We start from the raw sequence: 16955 nt of genomic DNA, 5'->3' as shown, positions 1-16955 counted from the left end.
TCGAACACATCATTATTTAGATCCTTCATCGAAGCAAATATCATAGATTTCCATTGATTTATCCCACCACTGCAACATGTGGTGAGGTAGCAACATTTATTTCGCAATGTGGCATATATGAAGAACATGATGAAGATGAGTGAATGCTTGTGGGATGAGCCATGTCTTTCATGAGTAAGTAACTCCTTCTTCATGCCTTTGATGATCCTCGCTGAAGTGACACTTGGAGGAATGATGTGCTTTGTCTATCATATAAAAAATACCCCTTTTTGTCTAAGAGGATCGCCATATTAGTGTATGAATCAACCAATTTTTTATTACACCTTTGCGCATGGTACCATTCGAATTGACAATCCATGATTTCAACCAAAGATCAAACTTTGCTATGTATTGCTTCTAGTCTTATATCTTTGGCATGAGCTCTTAGGTGAATGTGTCTTAGAATGATATATGAATCTCCTATGACTGTGAGATGTCTGAGATGAAGAAAGCAAGACAAAATAATACCTTGGAGGAGAGTGTAAGGAACAACTTGGTTATTTTTCAGACCCCCTAGCTTCCAAGCTCGTTCAATTGTTCCACCAAGGTGAAAAGTTCCTCCCCTTTGTACTTGCCTTCCTTGAGATTTTCAACATTTAATTAATTAATGAAAATTTGGCATTATTTTCCCATTCAAATCATACATGTCAACCGAGAAGCATTGTTTTGATTGTTCTTATGCACCTGATGAATGTATTTAGTTTTTTGAATATAAATATGTTTTTTCTTTAGAAAAACATGTCAACAAAGTTGCAATGATATTCATGTTTATGCACCACATTATAGTTATTGTCATTAACAGAATTTGATATGTTTACATCAAAATTTCAACTTTTTTTAGCGACTAAACATCAGTTTCAATTTGTTGATTAGCACAGAAGGTTTGTTGATATAGAGAAGATTAGCATGGCCCCTACGCAAGGATGACACACACAAACCAAGAAATGGTCATTTTTTTTTAAAGTAATTGATCAAAATTTGGGGGCATTTTCCAATGAATCATCCACAATAGAAAATACGTGGCAAACATGCCAATGTGGATAATGTTACATGTACAATCAATTTGAGAATTTCAATGTTTTCATACCAAAATTTTGACCTAAAAAATTACCTTATGCCATTTAACATTGAAAATTTGTGGCTCAAAGGTACCAATCCAAGTAAAGTAAGTTTATCACTTACTTGTTGAGTAAAAACATATTGTTGGTGGTCCAAAAGCTTCCAGTGGGGAGGAATGACCCAAGGGATAAAAAATATGCTAAAAAATCAAAATTCCCAAAATCTCTCAAATCCGACGCTATATCATAAATCTTGTCGTTCTTGTTATCACCAAAATAGGACCCTGATAGGCTACCGATCAGACTATCTCAGTGTAACTATTTCAAACCAATATTTTAGCTAAGGCTTAGCCTCCTCAGCCTGAGAGGGCTCTCTCAAAGGGTTAATGATTTTGATCAAAGATATGGATAGATGGCTAAATCTATGGTTTGTGATTGTATATGTTTATAGGTTGAAAGATGAAGGCTGGCTACCATTGGGCTATGGAGTCAAAGTATGTTTCAGTACCATAGCAAGATCAACTTAACATGAAGTCAGGGCATAGAGAGTTTTTATACCTCAACAAAACAAAGATACAATGCAAGGAAACACAGTTTATAAATACATGAAGGAAGTTAGAGCATCATTGATGAGTTCTAAGTAACATGTATTCGTACCACTGCAAGTAAGTGAAAGAGGAAAGCCATGAGACAATAGGACATTAAAAACTGTCTTTGAATCCTGAGTAGTGAAGCCAAAACATTCTACCTAGCATGGAAGTCAAGGCATTATAGAGTTCAAGTGCAAAAATGCAAATATAAAATAGTGAAACACAGTTAGTTTATCTATGAAGGAAGTCAGAGCATCACTGATGAATTTTGAGTATCATAAGTAAACACCACTGCAATGTAATTATTGGAAGATGCCATCAAAACAATAACATACAAGAACTCTTCATGAATCTTGAGTTGTCTAAGTATAAATTCTGCATTAGGTTAAAAATATACAGAGTCTGCACATAGAGCAACAACTGAGCCAAAAAGTCTCCAATCCTTTGCTAATTCGAACTCTTGCTTTATATATAGCATTTACAACATGTATTCCTTCATCCCCCATCAAGAGAATTCGAATTTGCTATGAATGACACCTATTCTAACCATAAAACAAGCCATTAATTAGAACTAGTTGTTAACTAACAGTGCTAGTGACCTAATACAACTAGGAGTGTAACTCCTTATTATGATTACAACAACCTTATCTAAACATTGAAAGAATTATTTGACAGCTGCAACCTCATGAAGTCGAATTTGATGAAGCCTCCCACGTTTTCACCTTACTGCTGATGACAAACCCTAGAAATTAGGGAACATGTTTCCCTGTTTTTAGGTTTAGGATCCTTGAAAATTGGCACGTGGGACAAAGCCTTTATATTCTCATCCATGACATATTTTACAAAATTGAAGGATGTTTTTGTAGCCCATGCTGTCTAGAACAAAAAACTCTCTTGGTTTTTTAAAACACTTCTCCAGCTCTCTAGAATATGTCCTTGGAAAACACGTGTAAAATAGGAAAAATCCGTTTTCTGAAATTAGGGTTTCAAACAAAGTTTAGTATCTCCCAACTGAAAACACTTATGAAGAAAGTGAGATAGGTTATTGTAGCTGGAGAGTTGATGAAGAGAAACCTCCTTCAAAATTCCAAAATACCTTTTCCTGGGACCAAAAATGGATCTTGAAAAAGACTGCTAAAACCAGAAGACAAAGCTTTGACTTTCAGCAGTTTCGCAGCACAAGTTTAACCATAAATTCCTCCCACCTCAGAAAGAATTTGAAGAAATTGAAAGAGGTTTTTTAGTTGAGTATGTTAGGAAGAAAAGTCTCTTTCAGTTTTGAAATTGAGTTTTCAGCTGCTCAGGAACCCTTCTGGAAGTTGACTAGTAAAAGCAAAAAACAGAGTCTTTTATGCTGAAACAGGCTGCTTCAGAGGTTTCGTAGTGCGCTACGAAAACTCCTAGTTCAAAATCCCCGATTTTGTAGCACAACCAGTGCAAATTATGGGTTTTGCGCTACGAAAACTCCTAGATTGGGTTTTGCGCTACGAAAACACTTAGAGTGAGTTTTGCACTACGAAAACCTTGACACAAGTTTGACACCTGGAACTTATGTGTGATGTGGGACCAGTGATAGGCAAGAATAGAGTATTGAACCTATTTGACCATACCAACAAGACTCTCATTTAGATCTTAGACTCTAAAACAACCATATAAAGACTAGACCAAGACTAACATCAATCCTTTGGAATCAAACTGATGTCAAAACACATGGTGAGGCTTCTAGGACATGGGATGAAGCCGTGGAACTTTTTTTTTTTTTTTGGAAAAGAGAATGACACTTATTAAGATGAAATGACTCAAAACCTATAAGACTATGACTAGAAACAAGGCAAACTTTCCAAAGCTTAGAAACAAAAATTTTAGGGTGATAACAGTGGCTCCACTAGGGATAGTGTGCCCCAGTGGTACACTAAGAACCTGTAGCTCCAGTGCCGCTATCCATTCTCTAGAATGAAACTCTGAACTTTTGCCCAATCTGCTCCTCAAGCCTCTAATGATTTCTGTAAGAAGACTTCAAACTGCACCTACTGAAACAGATGCTTAGTCAACCTACCCTGAGCTTATTTGCACATTCCTACCTACCCTATTAGCTGCAATCTCCACTTGTAGCTCAAGGAACATGAAACTTCCAATGGAGCCAGTCATCGATCTGATTTGACAGTTGAATCTCTTGACTATGCTTGAAGAAAAAATAAACCAGATACTGAAATAACCAAGGCAGCATGAGGTGTAACTCTTCTTCAAGATGAAAATATAACTGGAAGCCTGAAAAGTAAATCTTTTCCATGTAGTCAGCTATAGGGTCAAAAAACACATGGTTAGTTTGATGATTCTCATAACATTCTATATCTTCAAACAACTGATCCTCAGCCACACAAAATTCCTTTGATAAGTTATCCAACTTCCTTTCTGCATGATTTCTATAGAAAATGTAATTTTCCTCACTATTATGATCATTCTTTGAAGTAGTCTGCTGTAAGGAATTACATAAATGATCAACCTTTTCCTCTGCTTGAGTATTATAAAAAATTTCTTCTAGTATTTCTTCTTGGTGTTTGCAATTATTTTCATCTTCATTATGATCTGAATATTGACAAGTATGCTACATCTCTACATTAATCTCGGAGGATGTAATATGATTTTCATAAGTAAACCCCTGCTGATTTTCATGCTGCATTTCATGGGATATTATCCTTTCTTCTAGTTGTTGAAATGTATTGTTATGAAGAGCCTCTAAAATTTCTTCATCCATAAATTCATCATCATCATAACAATCCTCCAAATATTGAATAAGACTCAAAGAATGTTTACAACAATTTTTTACCAGCAATAAGGACGGATGACATTCTTTATACATCTCATAGAATTCATCATGAAAATTAGCAAGCGAATATATTGAATCATTTTCCAAGCCTTTATACCAAGACCATGCTTTTCCCTCTAAAGTGGTCATAAACATCCTCATGAGACAATCTTCAGGGAACTGAACCTTAAGACTGCGTACATGCATATGGAACCTAACCAAATGAAGAGTAGCATTGTCTTTCTTTTCATCTTTGAATATTGGAAGATCATATAACCAATCAACCTTTGGCATAGGATTTGGAAAACCAGGGATATGAGACCGATTCATAGGGGCATACCTGGCATTCATTCTTGCAATGGAACTCATTTTGAAACTTCATCAAGCTACTGATCTTCTAGCAGTGGAGTCACCTTCCAATTTTTTATTTGATGTGTGGAGTCGCCAAGGTAGTTTGCAACCTTAAAAAATTTCTGAGCTCTTGCTACCTTCAGAAGTTCAGCTTCTTGATTTCGGGAATGAATAATCTTTATACTCCCAAAAGACGCACCAAAATGTTATCACCAAAATAGGACCCTGATAGGCTGTTGATCAGACTATCTCAGCGTAACTATTTCAAACCAATCTTTTAGCTAAGGCTTAGCCTCCTCAGCCTGAGAGGGCTCTCTCAATGGGTTAATGATTTTGATTAAAGATATGGATAGATGGCTAACTCTATGGTTTGTGATTGTATATGTTTATAGGTTGAAAGATGAAGGCTGGCTACCATTGGGCTATGGATTAAAAGTATGTTTCAGTACCACAACAAGATCAGCTTAACATGAAGTCAAGGCATAGAGAGTTTTTATACATCAACAAAACAAAGATACAATGCAAGGAAACACAGTTTATAAATACATGAAGGAAGTTAGAGCATCATTGGTTAGTTCTAAGTAACATGTATTCATACCACTACAAGTAAGTGAAAGAGGAAAGCCATGAGACAATAGGACATTAAAAACTCTCTTTGAATCCTGAGTAGTGAAGCCAAAACATTCTACCTATCCTGGAAGTCAAGGCATTATAGAGTTCAAGTGTAGAAATGAAAATATAAAACAGTGAAACATAGTTAGTTTATCTATGAAGGAAGTCAGAGAATCATTGGTGAATTCTGAGTATCATAAGCAAACACCACTGTAATGTAAGTATTGGAAGATTCCATCAAAACAATAACATACAAGAAATCTTCATGAATCTTGAGTTGTCTAAGTATAAATTCTGCATTAGGTTAAAAATATACACAGTCTACACATAGAGAAACAGCTGAGCCAAAAAGTCTCCAACCCTTTGCTAATTCGACCTCTTGCTTTATATATAGAATTTACAACAGGTATTCCTTCATCCCTCATCAAGAGAATTCAAATTTTCTATGAATGACACCTATTTTAACCATAAAACAAGCCATTAATTAGAACTAGCTGTTAACTAGCAGTGCTAGTGACCTAATACAACTAGGAGTGTAACTCCTTATTATGATTACAACAACCTTATATAAACATTGAAAGCATTATTTAACAGCTGCAACCTCATGAAGTCAGATTTGATGAAGCCTCCCACGTTGTCACCTTACTACTGATGACAAACCCTAGAAATTAGGGAACATGTTTCCCTGTTTTTAGGTTTAGGATCCTTGAAAATTGGCACGTGGGACAGAGCCTTTATCTTCTCATCCATGACATATTTTACGAAACTAAAGGAGGTTTTTGTAACCCATGCTTTCTAGAACAAAAACCTTTCTCTTTTTTTTAAAACACTTCTCCAGCTCTCCAGAATCTGTCCTTGGAAAACACGTGTAAAACAGGAAAAATCCATTTTCTGAAATTAGGGTTTCAAACAAAGTTTAGTATCTCCCAACTGAAAACACTTATGAAGAAAGTGAGATAGATTATTGTATTTGGAGAGATGATGAAGAGAAACCTCCTTCAAAATTCTAAAATACCTTTTCCTGTGACCAGAAATTGATCTTTGAAAAAGATTGCTAAAACCAGAAGACAAAGCTTAACTTTCAACAGTTTCATAGTGCAAGTTTAACCATAAATTCCTCCCACGTCAGAACGAATTTGAAGAAACTAAAAGAGGTTTTTGTAGTTGAGTATGTTAGGAAGAAAAGCCTCTTTCATTTCTGGAAATTGAGTTTTGACTAGTAAAAGCAAAAAACAGAGTCTTTTATGCTGAAATAGGCCGCTTCAGGGGTTTCGTAGCGCGCTACGAAAACTCCTAGTTTAGAATCCCTGATTTCATAGCGCAGCCAATGCAAATTCTGGTTTTTTCACTACGAAAACTCCTAGACTGGGTTTTACACTATGAAAACACCTAGAGTGAGTTTTTCACTACGAAAACCTTGACACAAGTTTGACACCTGGAACTTATGTGTGATGTGGGACCAGTGATAGGCAAGAACAGAGTATTGAACCTATTTGACCATACCAACAAGACTCTATTTTAGATATTAGACTCTAAAACAACCATGGAAAGACTAGACCAAGACTAACATCAATCCTTTGGAATCAAACTGGTGTCAAAACACATGGTGAGGCTGTGAAACTTTTTTTTTTGGAAAAGAGAATGACACTTATTGAGATGAGATGACTCAAAACCTATAAGACTATGACTAGAAACAAGGCAAAATTTCCAAAGCTTAGAAACAAAAATTTTAGGGTGATAACAGTTCTGATTCCAAGGACACTTGAATCACCTCAATCTGACACCATATGAGAGAGCCATCATGTTCTAGAGTTTTTAGCAAACAATAAAAAAGTCAACTTGCAGGGTTGACTGTGTAGGGACGGATGCCACGTAGCAGTCCATACAGTGACGTCAACATGGTTAATGTGCATTAAAGTTGTCAGACAAATCCAATCATGACAGGACATGTGGCATGGTCGTACACTGGCATTTGACATGACTTGATTGGTTGTGGTGTTATGGATTGGGTTAATCATGGAGTGATAAGTGGCCCAATCATAGGGTGCCACATGGCACTCCGGATGAGGCCAAAATTTGTTTATAGTATGAATGAGCCTTCGCGAGGATCAAACTTGCAACTTATTAACAACGAGCTAAACGCCTTACTGTTATACCACGAGCACCACTTATTAATACATAGTGGGCCGATTTATGTTATTATGTAACCGTTTTGTTGTTTGGGGGAGAGTCAAGTCGATGGGTGGGCCTGAACGACCCAGTCCCAAGGCATATGGGTGTTATATGACCGAGCACCAAGGTGGGAGGGGTGGGGTGCAAGGCCCTAGCATTAGTTCCATTATATTCAACGTAACCAATGACGGATGAAATGAGAGGGGCGGGAACATCTGTAATGTTCCTAATACGAAATTAACAATGAATAACCAAAGACATGTAATAAATATAACATAGAAAAACTTTAGTAAACATCTATAAGACAAAAAATGCTCCTTGACACCAAAATGGGCAATTTTTATTAATATTGATCTGCTGAAGTACAATAGGAAATAGAAAGAGTGCACCTGGGCTTGCACAAGGAAAGCTACAAGCCTCAAGTGATCAATATGTCAATGCCCAACTGCTGTAGAAATTCGTCCTCCAGAATTCTGCGCTGACCTAGGTTTTCTACATTGTTGGCTGTCTTGGGACCTTGATCCAACCTCTCAAATATGCCCATAAAATTTTGTAAAATTAGGACTGGAATCCTTGCAAAAAACCCAGAAAACCCAGAAAGAGTTTGCTCTGGTTTTGACCCTCAAAATTTGACCCCAAATAGGTTGGACCTTCTCCACAACCATAAATTATCACCTGTAGGAGAATGATGTTTGTTTCTCCCAAAATACTAAGAAACTCCCCCCATTGTTCCTCCAACCAAAATCTGAGCAACGCAACTCCTCAATCCTCTGCCCAAGACTCCATTCACTTGACCCCCATAAACAACTGTGCAGGCCTCTAGGTGATGACGCAGTCTCTACGCCCAACAATTTCATCCGATGTGAGGGACTCACTCTCCACCTGCAAATCCTCTTCCTTAACTCGAGATTTTTCCAAGAAACATCCCAACAACAATACAACCTCTAGCTCCAGCACCAATCTCCCTCTATGATTGTGTGCCTCTCCCTATTGTGTCCCAACTGAACCAAAATGGCATAGTGTTATGTGATGCCTCTCTCCCAACCTCCAAATAAGATCGAAATCCTTCCTAGGGTGGCACTCAAGGTTCATTGAAGAGAAGGTTGAGCTTCACTCCTTGGGAAGCTCTTGTGTTAAGCAACACTTGTAACTCAGCTGAACAATTAGAGTAGCAATGGATAATAAAATGTCAAAAAGCCCCTAAAATGAGAGCCTCAGTTCCAATTTATAGCTAGCCATCCCTCATGCTCCTTGTGGGCTCCACCCATGAAATTCCCTCTCTCACCCGATTTGAATTCCTCCAAGGGGTGCGTATTCCCTTGGAGTGGCCCCCACTCTCCACTTTCCCTCGAATTTCTTGGCTTTTCTAATGTTTGGGGGTGGCACCTTCATAAATTTTCCTTTTTATGTAAGGGGCTCAAAGGTACCAATCCAAGTAAAGTAAGTTTATCACTTAATTTGCTTGGATTGGTACAAACAAAGCTTTTTTCTAGATAAATGGTTTAAAATTAATGAAAAGGCCATTGAGATAATTATGTTTGTATTTCATGGACACTTTACTAGAAGGCATAGTTCTAACTTCATCTAGGATTGCACCCATCCTGTTAGATCCATATATAATTAAAATGAAAAGAAAATGCATCTATTTGGACAAAGAATCATCCTGAATAATATCAGGGAATTCATCCTTCTCTTAAGAGGTGGGAAACTCCAAGTTTGTGAGCATTTTGGCTAGGATGGAGACCCTGTTGATGGGTTTTCTTGTTTGTTTCTGCATCTCGTCGATGCATAGAAGTATCTCTTGCTGATTTTTACATCATTGAAATACTATGCTAATATGAAGCTTATTTAAATGATCACAAAAATAGAGTTGTAAATTAAATTAATTTCATGTATACGGATCCAAATATAGAATTAGTACAACTATTGATTTCATAAAATTTAGATGATAACAAAAATAGAATTGTTAATTAGAGAAAACCTAAGAAAACGTAATATTAACTATTGCATACCTAATAATTTAAATACGAATTTGTATGAATGGAGAAAAAACAAACATCATTAAGATTTTTTAAAAAGGTTTAAAATATAAGTTTAATAAAACCACTCCTTTTTGTGCTAAACCTTATTTTAGTTTTGGGAAGACCCAAATCCTCATTGCATATATATATATATATATATATATATATATATATATATATATATATATATATATATATATATATATATATATATATATATATATATATATATATATATATATCTATATCTATATATATATATATCTATATCTATATCTATATATATATATATATATATATATATATGAAATGACAAAGGAATGTTACTAAAGTTCACCCAAGGTAGTCTAAGAACATACAATGAAAAAATGTTTCTCCCTAAGAGTGAGTTTAACCTCGAAATGCATTGTGTTGCTAGGTGAAAATCAATCATCTTGATATTTGTGTATTAATGGGGTTGTAAATTTGTCATACAAGTTGCATGAAACTCAATTCCTTCTTGCAAAATAGGTGATGTTGATCCACACCCTTTCAAGAACAAAATTTGTTTGCAAACTAGCATAAGAATGCTAAAAAAACATCAAGATTCTCCCTATATGCAAGATGATTTATCAAGGAAAGGAGAACGAATCTAACCATGATAAACATATCAATGTTACTAATGTGGGGGTCATTCTTCTTTCATGCAAAAGGTCTATCTTGGTTGTAATGAAATTGATTAGAGGAATAATGAAACCCTTGAAAGGAATATAATGGATAAATGTTGCAAACGAGCAAGGAGAAATTTCAATGGAATGCAAGAAACCATGAAATGATTATTCACCTTGCTAAGCCCTTTGATTGAATTTTCCATATTATTTTTATCTTCATCTTCCCTCCCTTTTGTCCTCTTACTTTGATCCATGAACAATGCCAAATGATATGTATGAAACCTTAATGGGATCTTTTGTATTTGTTTTCTTGTGAAATCCAATTATTTAAGATAAAATAGATGTAGAAATAGTGTTACATTGTAATGGGCATATTGATGGGTTGCATTTATGTACATTTTTCATGCTATATGTTTATGTGCATACCTATGTTAAGCAGGTGGTATGTGGATGTGATATGTGAGCAATGCCTTAACATTATATATTATGTATATATGTATGTGAAGGGAATAGTTGGATTTACATGGTGGTTATTCTAGTGCTAATTGTCTCATGCAAGTAAAGTGTTGGGAGTGTTCCAAGTTGTAGTTTGAATGTTTATTTTGTCTTAGCTAGTTAAGTCTAGTCTTACATGTTGGAATGGTGGGTGGGTGGGTGGGTGTGAGTTTTGTGGAAGTGTGTTGTGCTATTATTGTAGTGCTAGTAGTTGATAATTTTATTTTTTGTGAAATTGACATAATTTTTTTTATCTAGTATTGTAGTTTGTTATTATTAGTAGTAATATAGAGTAGTAAGTGTTGGGAGTGTTCCAAGTTGTAGTTTGAATGTTTATTTTTTATTAGCTAGTTAAGTCTAGTCTTACATGTTGGCATGGTGGGTGGGTGGGTGGGTGTGAGTTTTGGGGAAGTATGTTGTGCTATTGTAGTGCTAGTAGTTGATAATTTAATTTTTTGTGAAATTGACATAATTTTTTATCTAGTATTGTAGTTTGTTATTATTAGTAGTAATATAGAGTGTTAGTTTCCATCCATAATATTATTATTAATGTGTCTAGAGTGAGGGATGTGTGTAGTGTGCTTAGTTTCTTTGTGACTAAAGGATTCAATAATTAGGATGGTTTCATACTCAAGTAACATGCGGTTACCGCAACCACTATAACTGCTAGGTGCCTATGTGTGCCCCTTTCACAGACATGGGTAAGTCATGGGGATTTGAACTTCAAATCTCTTGGTACATAACACTTCATTTTCACGACACTTGATGTTGATTTTTCAAGTGCAATAGATACAAGCACTAATTCCTGAAAACTGATAATTACTTCCAATGATTTAGATATTATTTTAGCATTTCCAGTTTATCATTAAGCAATTACACTTCAGAAATTCAACCATAAATACATTAGGACAATAGAGATCACAATGCACAAAGACAACACAAGATTTACCCTAGGAAAACCCACTTGGGGGAAAAACCCAACAACCTTTTCCTTAGATAAATTCTTCGGTTCAAAAGGAGATACATCTAAGTCTTTTAGTGAAATACAAAGTCAAACTGGCTAGCAATACAACCTTGGTCAAACCTGGTCAAACTGACCACAAAATTCGTCCCCTTGCAAATCATGCAAACTTCATGTTACTCATGCACTCTTCTTATTACTTACGTGCACTTCTTGTTACTCACATTAACTTCCTATCACTCATGCACACTTCCTGTTACTCATGTGCACTTCCTCTTACTCATCCACACTTCCTATTCTCTCTCTCCTTTACACACAAAAACAAAATATTGTTGTGATCTGAATTGTGTCTTGTAGAGGAGGATGAGTGATGTATACAATGTTTTGGGAGGTCGAATGGGTGCCTCTATAAGCTAGGTCGACTTGGTTATCTTGGAGAAAAAAAAAACAATTTTTTCTCTTTTGAAACCGACATGAAGAACATGTCTTGTATTTATTATTTACATATATTCCAGGGGCTAAAATATTAGTTATGAAGATTTACCATAACTATAAACTTCAATAATCCCTCTTAGATAGGGAATTATTCATAATGATTATCCATATGTTCTCTTATTAAAAAAATTCTCTGAGAAAAGGTTCATGATTTATCATTAACATCATCATCATCATCCGATTACCATAATCTTGGTCAACAAATTTGACCCATGTTAAATTAAAAGAACCAACTAGTTACCATAATTCTAGTCGGTACCTTGAACCATGGTACATCATTAGCATCAACCCTACTTTTGGTCATTTCTTCTGACCTATGGTACATCATTAACTAGTCACCATAATTTTAGTCAATGCCTCTGACCCATGGTATGAATACTAGTCCTGGTTCACCATCATCCTGGTCAACATATTTGACCCATGGTGAAAGAGTATGGAAACAATCAATCAATTTGAGTAATCCTGTCCCAATTCCAAAGGCCTCACTCTACATGAATAATTCTAGGCCTTGATGCTAAATATTCTCACTCAACCTATCTGGAGAGTAATTCTTAGACTGATGTTGAAAGGCAAGCACTCAACTCTATGGTTGAGTAATTCTAGGCCTCTAATTACACTGTACCATTCTTCCTAATCCTAGTCAACATACTTGACTAGGATGAATGACTATCCCTTTCTAGACCATTCTCCCTAATCCTAGTCAATGCACTTGACCTAGGGAGAATGATTTTTGTTGATGCTATCACATCAAAATTCCCTCTCATGGAGGAAGGCATTCTTAACAAGTCCAAGCTTGTCCCTAAAATATACAAAATTTTCTATAGACAGAGGCTTTGTGAGAATATCAACTATCTGTTCATCAATAGAGATGTATTGGAGCTTCACTACTCCCTTCTGCACCATGTCACGAATGAAGTGGTACTTGATCTCGATGTGCTTTGACTTGTCATGGAATACTGGATTCTCTGAAAGCTTCACACAACTTTGATTGTCACAATATATCACAGTCGGTTCCAACGCCTGATCAAATAGTCCTGCGAGCAACTTATGAACCTACACTTCTTCACAACTTACCGTACTGGCTGCAATATAATATGCTTCTGTAGTGCTAAGTGCGACATAGGTTTACTTATTTTTCATCCAAGGAATCATAGAAGAGCCCAAATTGATGCAACCTCTTGATGTACTCTTCCTGTCTTTTGCACTCCCTACCCAATCAGAGTCTGTATATCCCTACAAATGTATATCACTGTTTGAGACATATCCCAAATAATAATAAATTGTGCCACACAAATATATCAATATATGCTTTGTTGTAATCAAATGTTCATGTCTTGGTTCCATCTAGAATTGGTGGTGGGCTCCAGTATTGTAGCAATAATGCTACAACTCCTGGAACTCCCTTCTTTAATTTTATCAATCCGGTAGTTCGTAACAAACTTGGAAGCGACGGTGCTGTATGCACAAGTACTAGCTCTTGCCGCAGCTGTCACTTGGTCAGCTGGCACAAGTCCACTAGGAGCTTAAGATAACTTCTATGAGCTCTTAGAAGAAGCTTTTTAATTGATGGATGAAAGCTAACTCGAAGGAAGCTAATCTAATTGCAAAAAGAAACTGAAGGCCAAAAAGAAACGCAAACCCTAGCAAACCCTAATTCTACCAGCTAGTCCTACTAACGCAAAGGAGAGCATGCAAACTACTGAAAGAGATTCCATTACTTCTATGAAGGTAAAATACATGTGTCTAGACTACCTCTATCTGAAGAAAACATCTTTTTGTATTTTTGATTAAGTTGTTGGAATTATCATGCATGTGCTTTTAAATATTTTTGACTGTGCAGAGGTGGATCAAGGAGGAGAAATGCTTGGAAGAGGTCGGGAAGGTTCAGAGAGGGTCTAAGGGGTCCCTAACACCCTTCCAAAGAGTTTAACAAAGTTTGGCTGCCAAGAAACCGTGTTTATGAGCTTCTACAGGAAGTCTGCAGGGGTTCTACAAGATGTTCAGGATTTCTACAGGATGTTCTGTAATTCTTCTACAAGATGTTTCGAAATGGGATTTTGGAGCATGGATGGAGGGAAAAAGATGGAGGAATGAGTATGGAGGTGAAACAGGGGTGTGAAGAGGTCTAGGACTTGGTGGATGAGGCTAAGGAGCGATTGGATTTGTTCAAGGATGGAGGAAGCGATGATGCACAAGAATGTAGGAATTAGGGCAAGGTGGGGAAAGTATGGCAAATGAAGGGTACGAATCATGGACTAAGGGTTGGAGCAGATTATCTGATGGATTATGGGTAGATAGAGAAGGATAACAGGTGCTCTGCAAGTTATGTTTCCAACTGAACCAACAAAGACATGCAAGAAAACAAAGATCTAGTTATGCTACCCTAATATGATCTAGCTAACAGTAACAAGAATGGACAGCAGCTTTATTTGCAAGGAAACCATGTATATTATCTGTGCAATGAAGCATTCAAAGATCTAAACATGTAACCAACTTCTGCAAATGAAAACCAAACACTAATGATTGCATGGCAAAGCAAAGTCAGTGCTTTTGTGGGCAGCAAAGTCATCCTAGTCACAGCTCCTGATCCCACTAAGGGAGAGGTGAAACCATAGATGTTTGTTGGCCCTTTTCTTGAAGCTTTTTCTGTTAACAACCTATCAACCAAATCTGAGCATGAAAAGCTATTTTACACATAAGAAACAAACTAAATAACAAAACAAGAGTTAGATCTAAATAACAGATTTTATTCTAAGAATGCAGCAAAAACACATAAAGATAATCAAAGGAGGTATTGGGCGCTTGAGATGGGCCCAACCCCAAGAGCTACAGCCTCCTAAGAGAGATTTAGAGCTGGTGCAAAGCTGGATTCATCTTTATTGATCAAGAAATGGAGAGTTACATCAAAACCGTCCACAAGGAGAACTTGAGAATGAGCTGAAAGCAAAGCTAATCTATTCCCTAAAAATCGAACTACAAAATGACTACAACAAGACTATGAAATGACTAACTACCAGCTACAAAATGACTAACCACTAGCCAACCAAAATGAGGCCCTAAGCCTTCTTATTTATACAAATTGAGGACCCCAACAGTCCTCCTAAAATTTAGGGACTCGGCTGCCCAAAACTTGTAGTTAACAGCAGTCCTACTTGACTTGCTTGGCTGCCCTTGTGCTAATTGATTTGGTGGCCTTTGAACTTCGAGCTGATGGTGGAGAATTCGAGGTAAGGGCCCATAAATGAAGGGGACACCTTCCTACAAATCCTCTCCCTTGTTCTCCCACGAATTTGGCTGCCAAGTGCTCATTAAGACCTTCAATTTTGTCTCCAAATTGACCAAAAAGGCTACACAAAGCACCCATTAGACTTGTTGGCATAATGACTAACCAAATTCACTCTATTAGCATAAATATAATAAAAAACATGCAATAAACTAATGAGAATTGTGGATTAAGTCGAATTAGGAGGTTGAATGAGCCCAAATAATTATCCATTTTTGGGGCTCATCAATTGGCTCAAGGTATATGCTGCAAAGAAAATGTCTAGATTGTTGAGATTGCAACAAGATGATGGAGCTTAGTGAAAAGAGTCGCCTTCACTAAGTGGGCCCGCAGGCAAATTATGGCGCAAGTTCTATTTTTGATCCCAGCAGGGATGATCACAGTATGGGTGATCACAGTATGAGTGATCACAGTATGGGTGACCACAGTATGGGTGACCATAGTATGAGTGATCACAGTATGAGTGATCAAAGTCTATTTTTAGACTAGCGGTCAAAAATAGAAAATTCAAATATTATTGTCTCATAATAATATTTGGACTATAAACTTGATCTTATTCTCTTGGAGCACTTCAGGATGAGCTACGGATGTGGTACATGCAGATCCCAGAGGGAAATATACTTGGTTACCTATGGGATGACTAATATTTGCATGCAGGACTTCAGTTAGAACTCAAGTGAGTTGAGTTTAGTGGACTGGAGGTGCAGTTGATGGAGTTGTGTTTAGTTTAGCTTTGTTAAACTGGTTGTATTTAGTCTAACTGGCAAATAGACTAGAGATGAGTTGGGTGAATTAGTTATTAATTAATTCACAAATTATTAACTCATAATGCAACTATAGAATACATTAGTTAACTCAGTTGCATGTTAGTGCATGTTCAGTTCAGCAGGGAGAGGTGTTAGAGGATCAGATTGCTATCAGTTGTGACTATAGTTGTGCATGATGATTTGCACAATCAGAGGGATTGAGTATGCCAATGAGTTTGCTCATGTATTTTCCCAGTATTGTAGCCTCTGATCACGCCTTACAGAGTGTGAGTGATTCTTTGCAGGTGAAATACGAGTTTGGTAAACCATTCTCATAAGTTCTTGAGCAGGTATTGAGCTGGAGAGGCAGGCAAGAAGTGGAATAGATTTGGAGATCAGATCTGAGCTGTATTGTGTGTAACAGGTGGAGCTGGTACTGGATTTCTTGTGATAAGCATTGTACTTTGTAATGTTACATGGTCTCAATCATTAATATACAGATAGTGTGGGGGTTTTTAGCGAGATGCTTTCCCCGGGTTACATACTGTGTTAATGTGTGAATGCTCTTGATGTTTTATTGTTATTGATGCTGCTATATTGATGATCAACGTAGAGGAGCTTATGTATTGTGTATGTATTCCGCAATAGTACATGATCATGATAATCTCTGTTGAAT

At 36.6% G+C, this 16955-nt stretch overlaps 1 non-coding gene across 1 annotated transcript; it reads left to right on the top strand.

The window, feature by feature from the left end:
• The first annotated feature begins 895 nt into the window (after positions 1 to 895).
• LOC149157514 (U6 spliceosomal RNA) lies at positions 896 to 998 on the top strand. Its single transcript, XR_016262066.1, has one exon. It is a non-coding gene; the product is annotated as a U6 spliceosomal RNA (small nuclear RNA).
• The last annotated feature ends 15957 nt before the right edge of the window (positions 999 to 16955 follow it).

Source organism: Pinus tabuliformis, chromosome 5_2 (assembly GCF_031772625.1).
Source record: "Pinus tabuliformis cultivar Carrire ecotype Pingquan chromosome 5_2, CPIR1, whole genome shotgun sequence".
Taxonomy (NCBI): Eukaryota; Viridiplantae; Streptophyta; class Pinopsida; order Pinales; family Pinaceae; genus Pinus; species Pinus tabuliformis.
Note: the sequence above shows the minus strand (reverse complement) of the source record. Positions and strands in the feature narration are given on the sequence as shown.